At 41.6% G+C, this 17,265-nt stretch overlaps 1 protein-coding gene across 9 annotated transcripts in view; it reads left to right on the forward strand.

The window, feature by feature from the left end:
* Nucleotides 1-17,265, forward strand: part of LOC139270224 (receptor-type tyrosine-protein phosphatase delta-like) — a 2,930,110-nt gene that overhangs the window by 2,166,519 nt on the left and 746,326 nt on the right. For all 9 annotated transcript variants that reach the window (XM_070888421.1, XM_070888423.1, XM_070888432.1 and 6 more), the window contains one exon: nt 2,213-2,244. The gene's annotated coding sequence lies outside the window, so the exon portion shown is untranslated. The remainder of the gene's footprint in view (nt 1-2,212; nt 2,245-17,265) is intronic.

A 17,265-nucleotide genomic window follows, 5' to 3' on the forward strand; every position in this document is an offset into this window, starting at 1 on the left:
TCCTGGCTAACAGCTCCAGGGCCCCCACCATCTCTTCCATGTTATATATTATTTGTTGGACAGAAACTCGGTGCCAACTATGTTCTTGGTGATAGTAGGCTTTTTGCTGCTGGTGAATCTCCCTCGTGCCTCCCACAACAGCCAAACAAGCAAACACCACAGCCACACACGCCTTCAGTCCCTCTCAGCTCCCTCTCTCTCTGTCTCCTCTTCTGCGCATGACCCTCGACCTCCTGAATTGCGGGAATCGAGCGTTGCTATAGAAACATAGAAAATAATTGCATGAGTAGGCCATTCGGCCCTTCGAGCCTGCACCACCATTCAATAAGATCATGGCTGATCATTCACCTCAGTACCCCTTTCCTGTTTTCTCTCCATACCCCTTGATCCCTTTAGCCGTAAGGGCCATATCTAACTCCCTCTTGAATATATCTAACGAACTGGCATCAACAACTTTCTGCAGTAGAGAATTCCACAGGTTAACAACTCTCTGAGTGAAGAAGTTTCTCCTCATCTCGGTCCTAAATGGCTTTCCCCTTTCTCCTTAGACTGTGACCCCTGGTTCTGGACTTCCTCAGTATCGGGAACATTCTTCCTGCCTCTAACCTGTCCAACCCCGTCAGAATTTTATATGTTTCGATGAGATCCCCTCTCATTCTTCTAAACTCCAGTGAATACAGGCTCAGTCAATCCAGTCTCTCCTCATATGTTAGTCCTACCATCCCGGGAATCAGCCTCATGAACCTTCGCTGCACTCCCTCACTAGCAAGCATGTCCTTCCTCAGATTAGGAGACCAAACTGAACACAATATCCCAGGTGAGGCCTCACCAAGGCCCTGTACAACTGCACTAAGACCCCCCCCTGCTCCTATACTCAAATCCCCTAGATATGAAGGCCAACATGCCATTTGCCTTCTTCACCGGCTGCTGTACTTGTATGCCACCTTTCAATGACTGATGGACCATGACACCCAGGTCTCGTTGCACCTCCCCTTTTCCTAATCTGTCGCCATTCAGATAATATTCTGCCTCCCTGTTTTTCCACCAAAATGGATGAGCTCACATTTATCCATATTATACTGCATCTACCATGCATTTGCCCACTCACCTAACCTGTCCAAGTCACTCTGCAGCCTCTTGGCATCCTCCCCACAGCTCACTCCGCCACCCAGCTTAGTGTCATCTGCAAACTTGGAGATATTACACTCAATTCCTTCATCTAAATCATTGATGTATATTGTAAATAGCTGGGGTCCCAGCACTGAACCCCGTGGCACCCCACTAGTCACTGCCTGCCATTCTGAAAAGGTCCCGTTTATCCCGACGCTCTGCTTCCTGTCTGACAACCAGTTCTCTATCCATTCCATTGCTAAGGACGGCGACACTTTACGGCAGAAGGTCAGCGAGATTTAACACTATTGCCCATTTCATATTGCTCATGGTAATGTCCAATTTAAAAAATGGAGACTAGGTGCTTTGAGAATGGGTGAGAAGCCGGCAATCTGAAACCCCATTTTTACTGCCAACGCCGGAAATAATGCACATTTTTGGCCGATATGCACAAAAGTGTAAAATCTAGCCCATGATATTTTATCACAATGGTTTAGAGAGGAAGGGTTTTTTTCATTTATTTTCATAAGTTAGACATAATCCACTAATCATAGGGACAACATAGTAGATGGAATATGAAAGTGAGATACCTGATTCAGCCAATGATTACTTCACAGTCGGACTCAGAAGGGAAAAAATAAAATCTCTTTGATTTAACTAATTTTATTTTTAGAAACTGAAAACTATTTTATATCCATTTTAAAACCAATTCATGTGAGCATGAGGTCTTGGAGATGTTTAGAAAATAGTATTTTAAAGATGTCTGTGTTTTATTTTGTATTACAGAAGATAATTTACTCCAATACATTGTAGATAACAGATAGATTCTGCTCTGGTCAATCTTAATGTCTCATAGATGACATATTTTACTTAGTGTATCTCTGGTGTTCATTCAGCCTGTCATTGGAACCCTTAACAATCTTAAAGGCTATGAGCTGGTGCCATGCCACAGTACACTTTGCTATAGCAGTGCAATTTATTTTGTCCTGAAAGTATACTATGTTGTATCTATTTATAAGTAAGCAATGATTAATATAATAGATTAAGTTTAAATTTTGTTTTAAATGATAACTTTATTGCCTAATTTTTCAATTGTTTGCAGGTCATTATGGCTGAATTTCGCTCCACCCTGAGGTACAGTACTTCCAATTTAACTAAATAAAAAATGTTGTAAGAAATGTAATGCATGTTTAACAGGCAATGATTCCATTCTCTTGCAAAGTGCAAAGAGTTTCTGACCTATTTTTGTCTTCAAGCAATAAACCTGAGCACTGCATTGATTGTTACTCCAAATTATTTTACTTGTCTCAAATGGAACATGTTTTTTTGCTTTCTTTTCCTGCTATTTTGTTCATTTCTGTCCCTTTCCCCTCTCCTTTCGTCTCCTGTCCTAAAGATGCTGGCTTGCCCAAGGATACGGTTCTCTGGATGCTGGTGCCCTTGTAACTGACCATTCTTCGTGTGTGCCCTTAGATAGTGAGTGTCGGCAGGCTATTTGGACAGTGTATTACAGCTAGGCCTGAAGCTAACTTTTCCAACAAGGCTCACAGGATAGCCACCAGGAAAAGCAGCCCGGGCTGATTTTACCCTCCCTGGCTCAGAGGCCCGACGCAGGGCCTGAGATTTGCTGACTCAGCACAGACTGTTGATCAAAATGTGAAACCTTCGCGGCCTGTAAGGCTCATTAATTGCAATACTGTTGATGCATTTACCCATTAAGCCATCAGAGGAGCTGTAAAATGAATTATTAACAATTATTTCTAGTTTATTGTAAACTGAGAGCACAATATTAACATGAAAAATACTTATTTTAAGCCAGTCAGCAATAACATTTAACTTACCATATTGGTAAAACACACTGTTGTATGTATATTGTACAGTTGTACATTAGATCACTTGTGTAAAGCTGCTTCAGCTGTAAAATTATTTTTCCCAATATTATCTGAAAAATTATGTCTAAAATTGTCAATGATGTGTTTTGTGTCCCTTGTGCTCACGAATGAGTATTACCTATGTTAGCGAGTAGAACTTGCACTTATTTCCACAATGTGAATACAAGTCACATTGCATAGGACCACTAACTAATTTAATATGAACTCTCTCACTCGTTTGTACATAGATTATGGACTCCCGCTCTACACAATAGATTGAATTGAGTCAAAAGAATCTGCTAATCACCACAAATACAAAAGAAAACTACTGCGGATGCTGGAATCTGGAATAAAAACAGAAAATGTTGGAAATCTCAACAGGTCAAGCAGCATCTGTGGAGAGGAAGCAGAGTTAACGTTTTGGGTCAGGTCTGACGAAGGGTCATCGACCCGAAACGTTAACTCTGCTTCCTCTCTACAGATGCTGCTTGACCTGCTGAGATTTCCAACATTTTCTGTTTTTATACTGCGAATGACCATATTTGATTTGGGGAAAACTAGAACCTAGTAAAGGTTTGCTGATATCCGGATTCTGTATAGATTAGATTGGGGCATATCCAATTTCCAGATAAGTGGATCTGACTCTATTCATCTGTATACATTGTTGCCAAGGAATGTAACGTATCTTCATAGATCAACATAATCCCACCTCAGTTGTTGAGGACAGGCTCTCTGCAATCATGTTTATTTCCTGGCTACTATAAATCTCTACAGATGTAGAACTCAATTGTTCAACACGAGATTAAAGTTATTTTATTGCCAGTGTCAGATATTAGTCTGGTGTTCTATGATTCTTAGTGTGATACCATAAATATTAGACCCATTTAGCCCTCCTGCACAACAGTTAATTGTGTCCCTTTAATGTCTTTCTTATCTGCTTTTTCAGATAATGCAACATACCTTTCTTATTATAGGGTTGTCACTGGCAGGATTCTCTTAGATAGTCCACAAGGATAAGTGTCACACTTTCGAACAAACCAGTGAAATCTTTGCTATTACACATTTATAACACTTATTTGTATTATAATTCCCTCATTCTCCAGCTAAATTTAACATTTGAATAGAGTACTTTTAACATAGCATTGACTTCTTACTGCAATTCAATGAGATGTTTATCTGCAATTATATAGCGCCCTGGTAAGAACGCACCTGGAGTATTGTGTACAGTTTTGGTCTCATTACCTCAGGAAGGATATACTTGCCATGTAGGAGTGCAACAAAGGTTCACCAGACTGATTCCTGAAATGGGGGATTGTCCTATGAGGAGAGATTGAGTAGACTAGGCCTATATTCTCTAGACCTTAGAGGAATGAGAGGTGATCTCATACAAAATTCTTACAGGGCTTGATAGGGTAGATGCAGGGAGGATATTTCCTCTCGCTGAGGAGTCGAGAACCAGGGATCACAGTCTCAGAATAAGGGGTTGGCCAATTAGGACTGAGATGAGGAGAAACTTCTTCACTCAGAGGGTGGTGAATCTTTGGAATTCTCTACCCCAGAGGGCTGTGGACACTCAGTCTTTGAGGATATTCAAGACAGAGATCGATAGATTTTTGGATATTAAGGAAATCAAGAGATTATGGGGAAAGTGCAGGAAAGTGGAGTTGAGGTAGAAGATCAGCCATTATCTCATTGAATGATGGAGCCGGCTCGATGGGCCGAATTGCCGACTCCTGCTTCTAATTCTTATGTTCTTATGTTATGTTCTTATGTTCAATTGACAGTTCACACTGTCAATCTCAGTCATTAGCTGAGAGTGTAATAATATATTATTGTAGAACTCCGATCCTTCTGTAAAATGTCTTGGCTGCTCATTTAGCGTGTAATACCTGTAGTAATATTTCTGATTCCATTTCTGAGTGAATGCTGAGCACTGACTGACCATGTGAACAAATTGAGTTGATCAGAGGGAGCCAACATGGTGCGGGTAAGTCATGTCTGACTAATCTAGGTGAATATTTTCTGGAGGTCACGAATAAGATAGATAAGAGAGTGTGTCTTTGGATATTATCTGTGTGGATTTCCAGAAGTCATTTGATAAGGTTCCACACAAGAGATTATTAGCAACAATGTGTGTGCACAAAATTTAAGGTAGCCTTTTGAATTGGTTTGGAAATTGGTTGGGAGGTTGGAGACAGACAGTTGGAATAAATATTAGGTACTTTGATTGGCAGAATCAGACAAGTGATGTTCTCCAAGGATCTGCACTGGGCCTCAACTTTTCACCATATTTATTAATGACTTTGATGACTCATATCCAATTTTCATATGATGCAAAGTTAGGAGGGACAGTGAATAGTGCACATGGGAGCAAGAATTTGCAAAGCGACAGGTTAAGTGAGTTGGCAAAGCAATGGCAAATGGAATTAGGGTGGGCAAGTGTGAAGTCTTCCACTTTGGAACAAGAAAGATAAATTTTAGTATTTTCTAAATGGTGAGAGACTGGGGCTGGATTTTTGGGTCTTTTGCACTCCGGAGCGGTGAGAAATGGGGCGATAAGGTCTTCTGCGTCCGGTCGGGATCCTCGTGTCGGGTTTTGCGGCTGCGCTTAGCAGCACCGCCAGGAAGAGATGCGCCGGGTGTGCAACACCTCTCAGTGCGACACTGGCACAAGTTTTGACTAGCACCCAACCCGTACGCCCTGAAGCATGTCGCCGCGATGACCGAAAGGTGAAACAGCCATGCCGGCAGCGGTGAGGTAGATAAAGTGCAGAATTGGAAAGTTCGAGTGGGTTTTTTGTAGCAATTTGTGTTGCGGTGGTGTGGACAATGTCTTTGGAATGTTTTTGTGATTTTTTTTTTGGTTTGTTCCCCCCCCCTCGCCCCCCAAAAGGCCTCTCTCGGAGCGTTCTTGGAACCGGTTGGCGAGTTTCCCATTTTTGTGCCGCAAAAGTTGTATAATGCCTTCCTTCGCGCTGTGCAGGGCCCAAATGGCAAAAATTTCTCCCCAGAGCACAGACGTTCCCCGGGCGGTAACTTTCCCGCCCCATCTCCATTTTCGCCCCGAAAATGGCAAAACCGAAAATCCAGCCCAGGAACTGTAGAGGAGCAAAGAGAGGGAGTCCAAATGATTAAAAGCTGATGTACAAATAGAAAAAGCAATTAAAAGGGCTAAAGAATGGTGACCTTTATCTGATATGGGCTGCAATACAAAGGGGAGGAAGTTACACCTTTTATACAAGTGCAGTATTAAATTGTGTATACAAGGCAAATTAGACATTGTGAAAGGAATCTGAAATATTACTACAGTTTATTTACATACAAAATTAACAGCAAAGAAACCTGACAGAAGGATTGGAGTTCTATAATAACACAGTATAGCAGTAAAGATCCTAAATATCCTAATTCCCCTGGGAGGACAGACGCAACAACTTTAGTGTCCTCGACCAGGCCAACATCCATGGATAAGCAGCCATGGATAACCAAGGAAATAAAGGAGAGTATCAAATTAAAAACCAATGCGTATAAGGTGGCCAAGGTTAGTGGGAAACTAGAAGATTGGGAAAATTTTAAACGACAGCAAAGAATGACTTAGAAAGCAATAAAAAAAGGAAAGATAGATTACGAAAGTAAACTAGCGCAAAACATAAAAACAGATAGTAAAAGCTTTTACCGATATATAAAACGGAAGAGAGTGGCTAAAGTAAATGTTGTCCCTTAGAAGATGAGAAGGGGGATTTAATAATGGGAAATGTGGAAATGCTGGAGACCTTAAACAATTATTTTGCTTCGGTCTTCACAGTGGAAGACACAAAAACCATGCCAAAAATTGCTGGTCACGGGAATGTGGGAAGGGAGGATCTTGAGACGATCACTATCACTAGGGGGGTAGTGCTGGACAGGCTAATAGGACTCAAGGTAGACAAGTCCCTTGGCCCTGATGAAATGCATCCCAGGGTATTAAAAGAGATGGTGGCAGTTATAGCAGATGCATTCGTTATAATCTACCAAAATGTTCTGGACTCTGGGGAGGTACCAGCGGATTGGAAAGCAGCTAATGTAACGCCTCTGTTTAAAAAAGGGGGCAGACAAAAGGCAGGTAACTATAGGCCGGTTAGTTTAACATCTGTAGTGGGGAAAATGCTTGAAACTATCATTAAGGAAGAAATAGCGGGACATCTAGATAGGAATAGTCAATCAAGCAGACGCAACATGGATTCATGAAGGGGAAATCATGTTTAACTAATTTACTGGAATTATTTGAGGATATAACGAGCATAGTGGATAGAGATGTACCGATGGATGTGGTGTATTTAGATTTCCAAAAGGTATTCGATAAGGTGCCACACAAAAGGTGACTGCAGAAGATAAAGGTACGCGGAGTCAGAGGAAATGTATTAGCATGGATAGAGAATTGGCTGGCTAACAGAAAGCAGAGAGTCGGGATAAATGGCTCCTTTTCGGGTTGGAAATCAGTGGTTAGTGGTGTGCCACAGGGATCGGTGCTGGGACCACAACTGTTTACAATATACATAGATGACGTGGAAGAGGGGACAGGGTGTAGTGTGACAAAATTTACAGATGACACAAAAATTAGTGGGAAAGCGGGTTGTGTAGAGGACACAAAGAGGTTGCAAAGAGATTTAGATAGGTTAAGCAAATGGGCTAAGGTTTGGCAGATGGAATACAATGTCGGAAAATGTGAGGTCATCCACCTTGAAAAAAAAAACAGTCAAAGGGAATATTATTTGAATGGGGAGAAATTACAACATGCTGCGGTGCAGAGGGACCTGGGGGTCCTTGTGCATGAATCCCAAAAAGTTAGTTTGCAGGTGCAGCAGGTAATCAGGATGGCGAATGGAATGTTGGCCTTCATTGCGAGAGGGATGGAGTACAAAAGCAGGGAGGTCCTGCTGCAACTGTACAGGGTATTGGTGAGGCCGCACCTGGAGTACTGCGTGCAGTTTTGGTCACCTTATTTAAGGAAGGATATACTAGCCTTGGAGGGGATACAGAGACGATTCACTAGGCTGATTCCGGAGATGAGGGCGTTACCTTATGATGATAGATTGAGTAGACTGGGTCTTTACTCGTTGGAGTTCAGAAGGATGAGGGGTGATCTTATAGAAACATTTAAAATAATGAAAACAAGCTAGAGGCAGAGTGGTTGTTTCCACTGGTCGGGGAGACTAGAACTAGGGGGCACAGCCTCAAAATACGGGGGAGCCAATTTAAAAATGAGTTGAGAAGGAATTTCCAGAGAGTTGTGAATCTGTGGAATTCTCTGCCCAATGAAGCAGTTGAGGCATTGAATGTATTCAAATCACAGATAGAAAGATAGATAGATAGATTTTTAACCAATAAGGGAATAAGGGAATTCAGGGTTATGGGTTATGGGGAGCGGGCAGGTAAGTGGAGCTGAGTCCATGGCCAGATCAGCCATGATCTTGTTGAATGGCAGAGCAGGCTCGAGGGGCTAGATGGCCTACTCCCGTTCCTAATTCTTATGTTCTTATGTTCTTATGAGTCGCACTGCGAGGAGCATTCGTAATAAGGTGGACGAATTACCTGCGCAGATAGCTGTTAACGGATATGATGTAATTAGGATTACGGAGACATGGTTCCAGGGTAACCAAGGCTGGGAACTCAACATCCAGGGGTATTCAATATTCAGGAAAGATAGACAGGACGGAAAAGGAGGTGGGGTAGCGTTAATGGTTAAAGAGGAGGTTAACGCAATAGTAAGGAAGGACATTAGCTTGGATGATCTGGAATCTATATGGGCAGAGATGCGAAACACCAAAGGGCAGAAAACGTTAGTGGGAGTTGTGTACAGACCACCAAACAGCAGTAGGGAGGTTGGGGATGACATCAAACAGGAAATTAGGGACACGTGCAATAAGGGTACCGCAGCTATCATGGGTGACTTTAACGTACATATTGATTGGGCTAACCAAACTGGTAGCAATACTGTGCAGGAAGGTTTCCTGGAGTGTATAAGGGATGGTTTTCTAGATCAATATGTCGAGGAACCAACTAGAGAGCAGGCCATCCGAGACTGGGTCTTGTGTAACAAGAGAGGATTAATTAGCAATCTGGTCATGCGTGGCCCCTGGGGAAGAGTGACCATAATATGGGAGAATTCTTCATTAAGATGGAGAGTGACACAGTTAATTTAGAGACTAGGGTCCTGAAATTAAAGAAAGGAAACTTCGATGGTATGAGACATGATTTGGCTAGGATATACTGGCGAATGATCCTTAAAGGGTTGACGGTGGATAGGCAATGGCAGACATTTAAAGATCACATGGATGAATTACAACTATTGTACATCCCTGTCTGGCGTGAAAATAAAACAGGAAAGGTGGCTCAACCATGGCTAACAAGGGAAATTAGGGATAGTGTTAAATCCAAGGAAGAGGCAAATAAATTGGCCAGAAAAAGCAGCAAACCTGAGGACTGGGAGAAATTTAGAATTCAGCAGAGGTGGACAAAGAGTTTAATTAGGAGGGGGAAAATAAAGTATGCGAGGAAGCTTACTGGGAACATAAAAACTGATTGCAAAAGCTTCTATAGATATGTGAAGAGAAAAAGATTAGTGAAGTCTAATATAGGTCCCTTGCATTCAGAATCAGGTGAATTCATAATGGGGAACAAGAAAATGGCAGACCAATTGAACAAATACTTTGGTTCTGTCTTCAATAAGGAAGATACGAATAACCTCCCGAAAATATTAGGGGACCGAGGGTCTAGCAGGAAGGAGGAACTGCGGGAAGTCCTTATTAGTCAGGAAATGGTATTAGGGAGCAGATGAGACTGAAGGCCAATAAATCCCCAGAGCCTGATCGTCTGCATCCCAGAGAACTTAAGGAAGTGGCCCTAGAAATAGTAGATGCATTGGTGGCCATTTTCCAAAATTCCATAGACTCTGGATCTGTACCTATGGATTGGAGGATAGCTAATGTAACCCCACTTTATAAAAAAGGAGGGAGAGAGAAAACAAGGAAGTATAGACCAGTTAGCCTGACATCGGTGGTGGGGAAAATGCTGGAATCAATTATTAAAGATGTAATCGCAGCGCATTTGCAAAGCAGTGACAGGATTGGTCCAAGTCAGCATGGATTTATGAAAGGGAAATCATGCTTGACAAATCTTCTAGAGTTTTTTGAGGATGTAACTAGGAGAGTGGAGAAGGGAGAACCAGTGGATGTGGTGTATTTGGACTTTCAAAAGACTTTTGACAAGGTCCCACACAAGAGATTGGTGTACAAAATTAAGGCACATGGTATTGGGGTTAATGTATTGATATGGATAGAGAACTAGTTGGCAGACAGGAAGCAGAATGTCGGGATAAACGGGTCCTTTTCATAATGGCAGGCAGTGACTAGTGGGGTGCCGCAAGGTTCAGTGCTGGGACCCCAGCTATTTACAATATACATTAATGATTTAGATGGAGGAATTGAATGTAATATCTCAAAATTTGCAGATGACACTAAGCTGGATGGCAGTGTGAGCTGTGAGGAGGATGCTAAGAGGCTGCAGGGTGACTTGGACAGGTTAAGTGAATGGGCAAATGTATGGCAGATGCATATAATGTGGATAAATGTGAGGTTATCCACTTTGGTGGCAAAAACAGGAAGGCAGATTATTATCTGAAGGTGACAGATTAGTAAAAGGGGAGGTGCAACGAGACCTGGGTGTCATGGTACATCAGTACTTGAAGGTAGGCATGCAGGTACAGCAGGCAGTAAAGAAAGCAAATGGCATGCTGGCCTTCATAGCAAGAGGATTTGAGTATAGGACCAGAGAGGTCTTACTGCAGTTGTACAGGGCCTTGGTGAGACCACACCTTGAGTATTGTGTGCAGTTTTGGTCTCCTAATCTGAGGAAGGACGTGCTTGCTATTGCGGGAGTGCAGCAAAGGTTCTCCAGACTAATTCCTGGGATGGCAGGACTGGCATATGAAGAAAGACTGGATCGGCTAGGCTTATACTCACTGGAATTTAGAAGAATGAGAGGGTATCTCATAGAAACATATAAAATTATGACGGGACTGGACAGGTTAGATGCTGGAAGAATGTTCCCGATATTGGGGAAGTCCAGAACCAGGGGTCACATTCTAAGGATAAGGGGTAAGCCATATAGAACCGAGATGAGGAGAAACTTTTTCACCCAGAGAATGGTGAACCTGTGGAATTCTCTACCACAAAAAATTGTTGAGTCCAGTTCGTTGGATATATTCAAGAGGGAGTTAGATGTGGCCCTTACGGCTAAAGGGATCGGGTGTATGGAGAGAAGGCGGGAGTAGGGTACTGAAGTTGCTTGATCAGCCATGATCTTATTGAATGGTGGTGCAAGCTCGAAGGGCCAAATGGCCTGTTCCTGCACCTATTTTCTATGTTTCTATATTTCTATCCCCACTGACAGCTGGGAGTCTCTGGGTATAGACTGCCCTAAGTGGAGGAAGTGCATCCGGGAGGGCACTGAGCACCTCAAGTCTCATCGGTGAGAGTATGCAGAAATCAAGCACAGGCAGCGGAAAGAGCGTGCTGCAAACCCTTTCCCTCAATGACTATCTGTCCCGCCTGTGACAGGGACTGTGGTTCTCATATTGGACTGTTCAGCCACCTAAGGACTCATTTCAAGAGTCGATTCCGAGGGACTGCCTATGATGATGATGATGAAATATCTGTGGAAGGTGTTAATTCAGAAGTACATTTGATATTTATTTGCCATATCCTAGTTAGATAAATTCCTCTGGAGCAAGTAAATTCTTTAATATTATGAATATGAAACAGATTCTGGTAGTAAAATAATACAATTGGATCTGAAGCTTTAATTCTGATATACTCTAAGCAAAGGATCAGAAAGTCAGTCTCACTTTAAAGATTCAATTTGATAAAATCTATTAAAATCTATTTAATTTTGAACAGAATCTACGTCGTCAACAACATTTCCCATCACCTTCCCCTCTTTCAATAACATTCTAAATCCTATGGTTCTCCTTGCTGAGCTAAACATGCATTAAGGTATCTCTCCCAAGCTCTAATATTAAACTAATGGTGCTGTTAAGTCTAGATCCAATCAGAATTTGTCCAGTTAAATGAGGTTTATTGTAATTCTTTTCGCAAAGTTATGAGAATTTACCATTTTTGAAAATCTTAGTTAAGCTTTAGTAAATACAATGATGTGGTATTCAGGTCTAATCCAAATGTCTGCCCCCCCCCCCCCCCCACCCCCCGCCACACACCCCATTTATGTTGATTTAGCCAATCTTACATGGGCAATGGTTCTGGTTCTGACACTATAACTGGCCTGGAAAGGTGTAAAATTAGCCAGGATTCATATTCCTGACCATAGTCTGCTTTATGTGTGAATATTGGATGAGAACTGGAATAGACCTCAGCTGTGATTTCCACTCAGACGTGGTTAACTAGGCTGCCAACACTAACTGCCAACACATATTTGTGCCTATAGAAGTATATGCTGCACGAGTCACTGTCTGCAGGGAGAGTAAAGGGAGAAAATTTGGCAGGAAACATTTTGTTTAATCTTGTTTATCATGCAATACCATATCAGTGAAAGGATGTTGAAGTAGATGCAATAGAAATTGTTATGCAGCAGTTGAAATTTCAAGTCGACCTCAGGAGAAGAACAGGAGTAAGTTCTCAAACACTTGTTAGGGTAAAGCTCATTGAGTCGTACGAGGGAGGGGGAAACCATCAGTTTCATCTGATGTTGAACATGAATTCAGATAGAATTGGAACGTCGACACTGAGGCTTGACTACTTGTCAGGGGAAGTTTGGAACATCTACAAATGAAGCGTTCCTAAATTGCAACAGTGACTATACTTCAAAGGTACTTTTTAAAAATGTATTCGTTCATGGGATGTGGGCGTCGCTGGCAAGACCAGCATTTATTGCCCATCCCTAATTGCCTTTGAAAAGATGATATTGAGCCACCTTGTACAACTGAGTGGCTCGCTACCATTTCAGAGGGCAGTTAAGAGTAAACCACATTGCCGTGGGTCTGGAATCACATATAGGCCAGACCAGGTAAGGACAGCAGGTTTCCTTTCCTGAAGGACATTAGTGAACCAGTTCAATTTTTATAACAATCCAGTAGTTTCATAGTCACCATCATTGCTGATACTAGCTTTCTATTTCAAATTTATTTAATTAATATTCCCCAGCTGCAGTAGTGGGATTTGAACTCATGTCTCTGGATCATTAGTCCAGAACTCTGGATTACTAATCCAGTAACATAACCACGATGCTACCGTACCCACTGTAAGGCTCATTGGGATGCCTTGAGGTTGTGAAAAGTGCTATATAAATGCAAGTTCTTTCTTCTTTCTTGAAACCTGAAGCAATCTAATAGCAGTGGAGCTGAAGTGTAGGGTCATCCACCATCATCATCATTGGCAGTCCCCAGAAATCGAGGAAGACTTGCTTCCCCTCTCAAAGTGAGTTCTCAAGTACAGTCCAATACGAGAATTACAGTCTCTGTCACAGGTGAGACAGACAGTGGTTAAAGGAAAGGGTGGGTGGGGAGTCTGGTTTGCCGCACGCTCCTTCCTCTGTCTACGCTTGATTTCTGCATGTTCTCGGTGACGAGACTCGAGTGCTCAGCACCCTCCTGGATGCTCTTCCTCCATTTTGAGAGGTCTTGGGCCAGGGATTCCCAGGTACCAGTGGGGATGTTACACTTTATCAAGGAGGCTTTGAGGGTGTCCTTGAAACATTTCCACTGCCCACTTGGGGCTTGCTTGCTGAGTAGGAGTTCCGAGTAGAGCACTTGCTTAAGGAGTCTTGTGTCAGATATCTGGACAATGTGGCCTGCCTAGCGGAGCTGGTCGAGTGTGGTCAGTGCTTCGATGTTGGGGATGTTGGCCTGAGTGAGAACACTGACATTGGTGTGTCTATCCTCCCAATGGATTTGCAGGATCTTGCGGAGGCAGGGTTGATGGTACTTCTCCAAATGTGGCCATTTGGAGGGTATTACTTGGGTAGCTGCGGGCTTAAGATTGGGGATGTGTTTTGGCCTTTCACATTTTTTTTGCAGTTGGAGGTGGCAGCCACAGAACATTAAACAGATGCTGAAGCTTCCAGCCTGATTTGCTCCTCTGCTGTTAGGGGTTTCTCAATGGGGTCAGCAGCAAGGGATGTAGAGGTTAGCCCTTGTCTACCAAGAGGTACCAAGTACATTTTTACATTTCTTAAAAAACATAGCTGTCACAAAAAGAAGGCAGCATGGCTGCTTTCTGGATAACGATCATAGACAGCAGTAACAAGTGGCATTTATACAGCACCTTTAATATAGAATAGGTCATAAGATGCTTTACAGAGGGGTGGGGGGGAGAAAACAAATCGGAATAGACTGGCAATGAGGCAGACCATGGATAGATTAGGAGGGGGAGACCAAAAACATGGTCGAAAAGATGGGTTTTGAGAAAGTTTTCAAAGACAGAGAAGAGTTTTAAAGAGATATAAAAGGTGTTAGGGAAAGAGTTCTAGATAGTAAGGTCAGGTTGGATAATGATTCTGCCACAACGGTGGTGCAAAGAGAAGGAGGATGCACTAAACATCAGATTTGGAGGACCGAAGGATGCATAATGATGTTTCTGTGATCAGATACTAGCTGAACATTACTTGAGTGAAAAATATTTCTATATGAAAACCATAGGGTTACTATGAGGAGCCCAGGCGCCCACTTAAGTACACCTGAATACTCTTGCCTATTTTTTTATGGAGATGGATATTGTAGAATCACTAGAGATGTGTTGAACTGCTAATATTGTGACAAAATACAAGAAGACATTAATAAACTTGCAGAGTGGGTGTGTAATTGGCAAATTAACTTCAATATAGATAAGTGTGAGGTGGTACATTTTGGTCGGAAGAATAAGGAGGCCACATTTGGAAAATCAGTGTCTAAATGGGGTAGAGGAGCAGAGGGATCTGGGGGTATAGATAAACAAATCACTAAAAGTAGCGATGCAGATTAATAAGACCATGAAAAAGGCAATAACACACTGGGGTTAATTTCGAGAGGGACAGAATTGAAAAGCAGAGAAGTTATGTTAAACTTGTATAGAACTTTGGTTAGTCCACACTGGAGTACTGTGAACAGTTCTGGTCTCCATTTTATAAGTACCATAGATGCATTTAAGAGGAAGCTAGATAAGCACATGAGGGAGATGCAAATAGAAGGGTATGCCGATGGGATTAGATGAAGATGGGTGGGAGGAGGCTCATGTGGGGCATAAACGTCAGCGTAGACCATTTGGGCCAAATGGCCTGTTTTTGTGCTGTGGACTCTGTGTAAATCTACGTAAATCTCTGCCACCATGCAGTCGAGTATAAGTTCTGTGCTTTGTCTAGCTGATGGTTCCTTTTCCACATGAAAAGTAATGAAGATGTTGCTCCTTGCAAATGTATCATTTTTTACTTACCTGATATATATTTTTAAGGTAGATATCCCCTATGGTGGCTTGAAAGGATCTGCTCCCAGATTCTCTGACTGCCATTATCTGACTGTAGATACCTATAACACTATGCTAACTGGAAATTATTTTTGCACTCTACAGTGTATTAGTTGTTTACTGTTGTTGGGTATGATTTATATCTATAGCCAATAAAGCTATACTTAGTGAGTACAGATTTATCTGTTGTGCTCTGGTACATATTATTCCCGAGATAGTTATATGTCCAATAACTCAGTCCCATACATATATTGCGTATTATATAGAGATTGAAAAGGTGTTAATTATACATTATTTAAAGCCTGCCAAAGACTTTATCCGAACTCAATGAGTAACTGCTGAGAAGGGTCTGAAACATATAGGGAGTACTGGTTATATAATTTTGTGGTTAGATGTACAAAGTCATTTTCTATACTGTTTAGATGCCGAGGGGTGTAAATTCTGTAGCTCAGTAGCTGAGACTGAATGTGACAGGTTACTTAAATATAAGAAAACGTGAAAGAAGAAAGCCCATTTCTTCCCCATACCATGTAAATCCACTCCATCTGGACCAAATCGAACCAATTCAACTTCCTGAGGATATCTTATTCTCTTGGTTGATTTAAATCCTTCACCTTAGTGAATTTCTGTACTGTGTAGATTCTGAGACTCATTGATATCGTGCCTTTCACAACCTCAGGACGTACCAAAGTGCTTTACAGCCAATGAAGTACATTTTGAAGTGTAGTCACGGCTGTAATGTAGGAAACACAGCAGCAATTTGCACACACAAAGCTCCCACAAACAGCATTGTGATAATTACCAGATAATCCTTTTTTTTCTTGGTGATGTTGATTAAGAGGGATGCTGGTTATATCACATAGCCCATTGATAGCATGAATAGGTTGTTAATTTAACTTATGAAATAGGAGGCAGATATGTACTGTAAATCTGGCAATTTTGTTGCCCTTGAGATATTGAATGAAGCATCTTATTTGTCAATCACTTTGGCTTTATCTTATTTGGTCATATATACAACCTATAGTTGGGTCTTTGACAGGATAACCATTGAAGTGCTAATCACCATTTGTACATGTGATGGAAGCAGAGTTCTGTTGTGCTTTAAACAGAAAAAATTCTGTATTATATCTTTTTAATATGGTGTTAATTGGACAGAATAATAAGATGTTCAGGTTGCTGTATTTTTTATTCATATCCTTTGTTTTGGAATCTGGGAGTAGCCAACGACTACAGTTTCTATAAGACAAACTGGCTAGATCAGTGCAGGTAGGTTTTTTAACATGCATGTTAACTAGGATACATTCTCTTTGCTGCATAGCTGTTTGTCAAAGATTCAGTTCAAACATTCATGAAAGGAATTGCTGCAAAATCAGGTTTTTGTTGTTTTGAAAAACTTTATAGCACTGATATTTTACTGCCATATTTTTCTTCCAGTGTCTTTCATGTAAATCAATGTAATTATTAGTTTTAGCCAGAACATAACAGTTTTATGGTGTGTTTACCACCTTTTGGACTGGATAGAAGAACACAGTAGCAACCCACATAGTGTCCAGTGAATAACACTGTGTAAAAGAATAATTGTTCACTCTGTGGTGTGCTATCCCATTTATGTCATATAAAAGATTGTAAGTTTTAGTTCATAAGAAATGCAAGTCTGCTTATGGAGAGTGACTTTTTGCGATGAGCATGAGATAAGTGGTTGGGAGAAAGCTCAAATTGTAACAGTGCACATTTCCCTCCTTCCATATAACCTCTGTAGTGATTAGTTTCTGAAAACATTGAATGAAAAACATTCTAAT

The sequence above is a fragment of the Pristiophorus japonicus genome, chromosome 1 (assembly GCF_044704955.1).
Source record: "Pristiophorus japonicus isolate sPriJap1 chromosome 1, sPriJap1.hap1, whole genome shotgun sequence".
Lineage (NCBI taxonomy): Eukaryota > Metazoa > Chordata > Chondrichthyes > Pristiophoridae > Pristiophorus > Pristiophorus japonicus.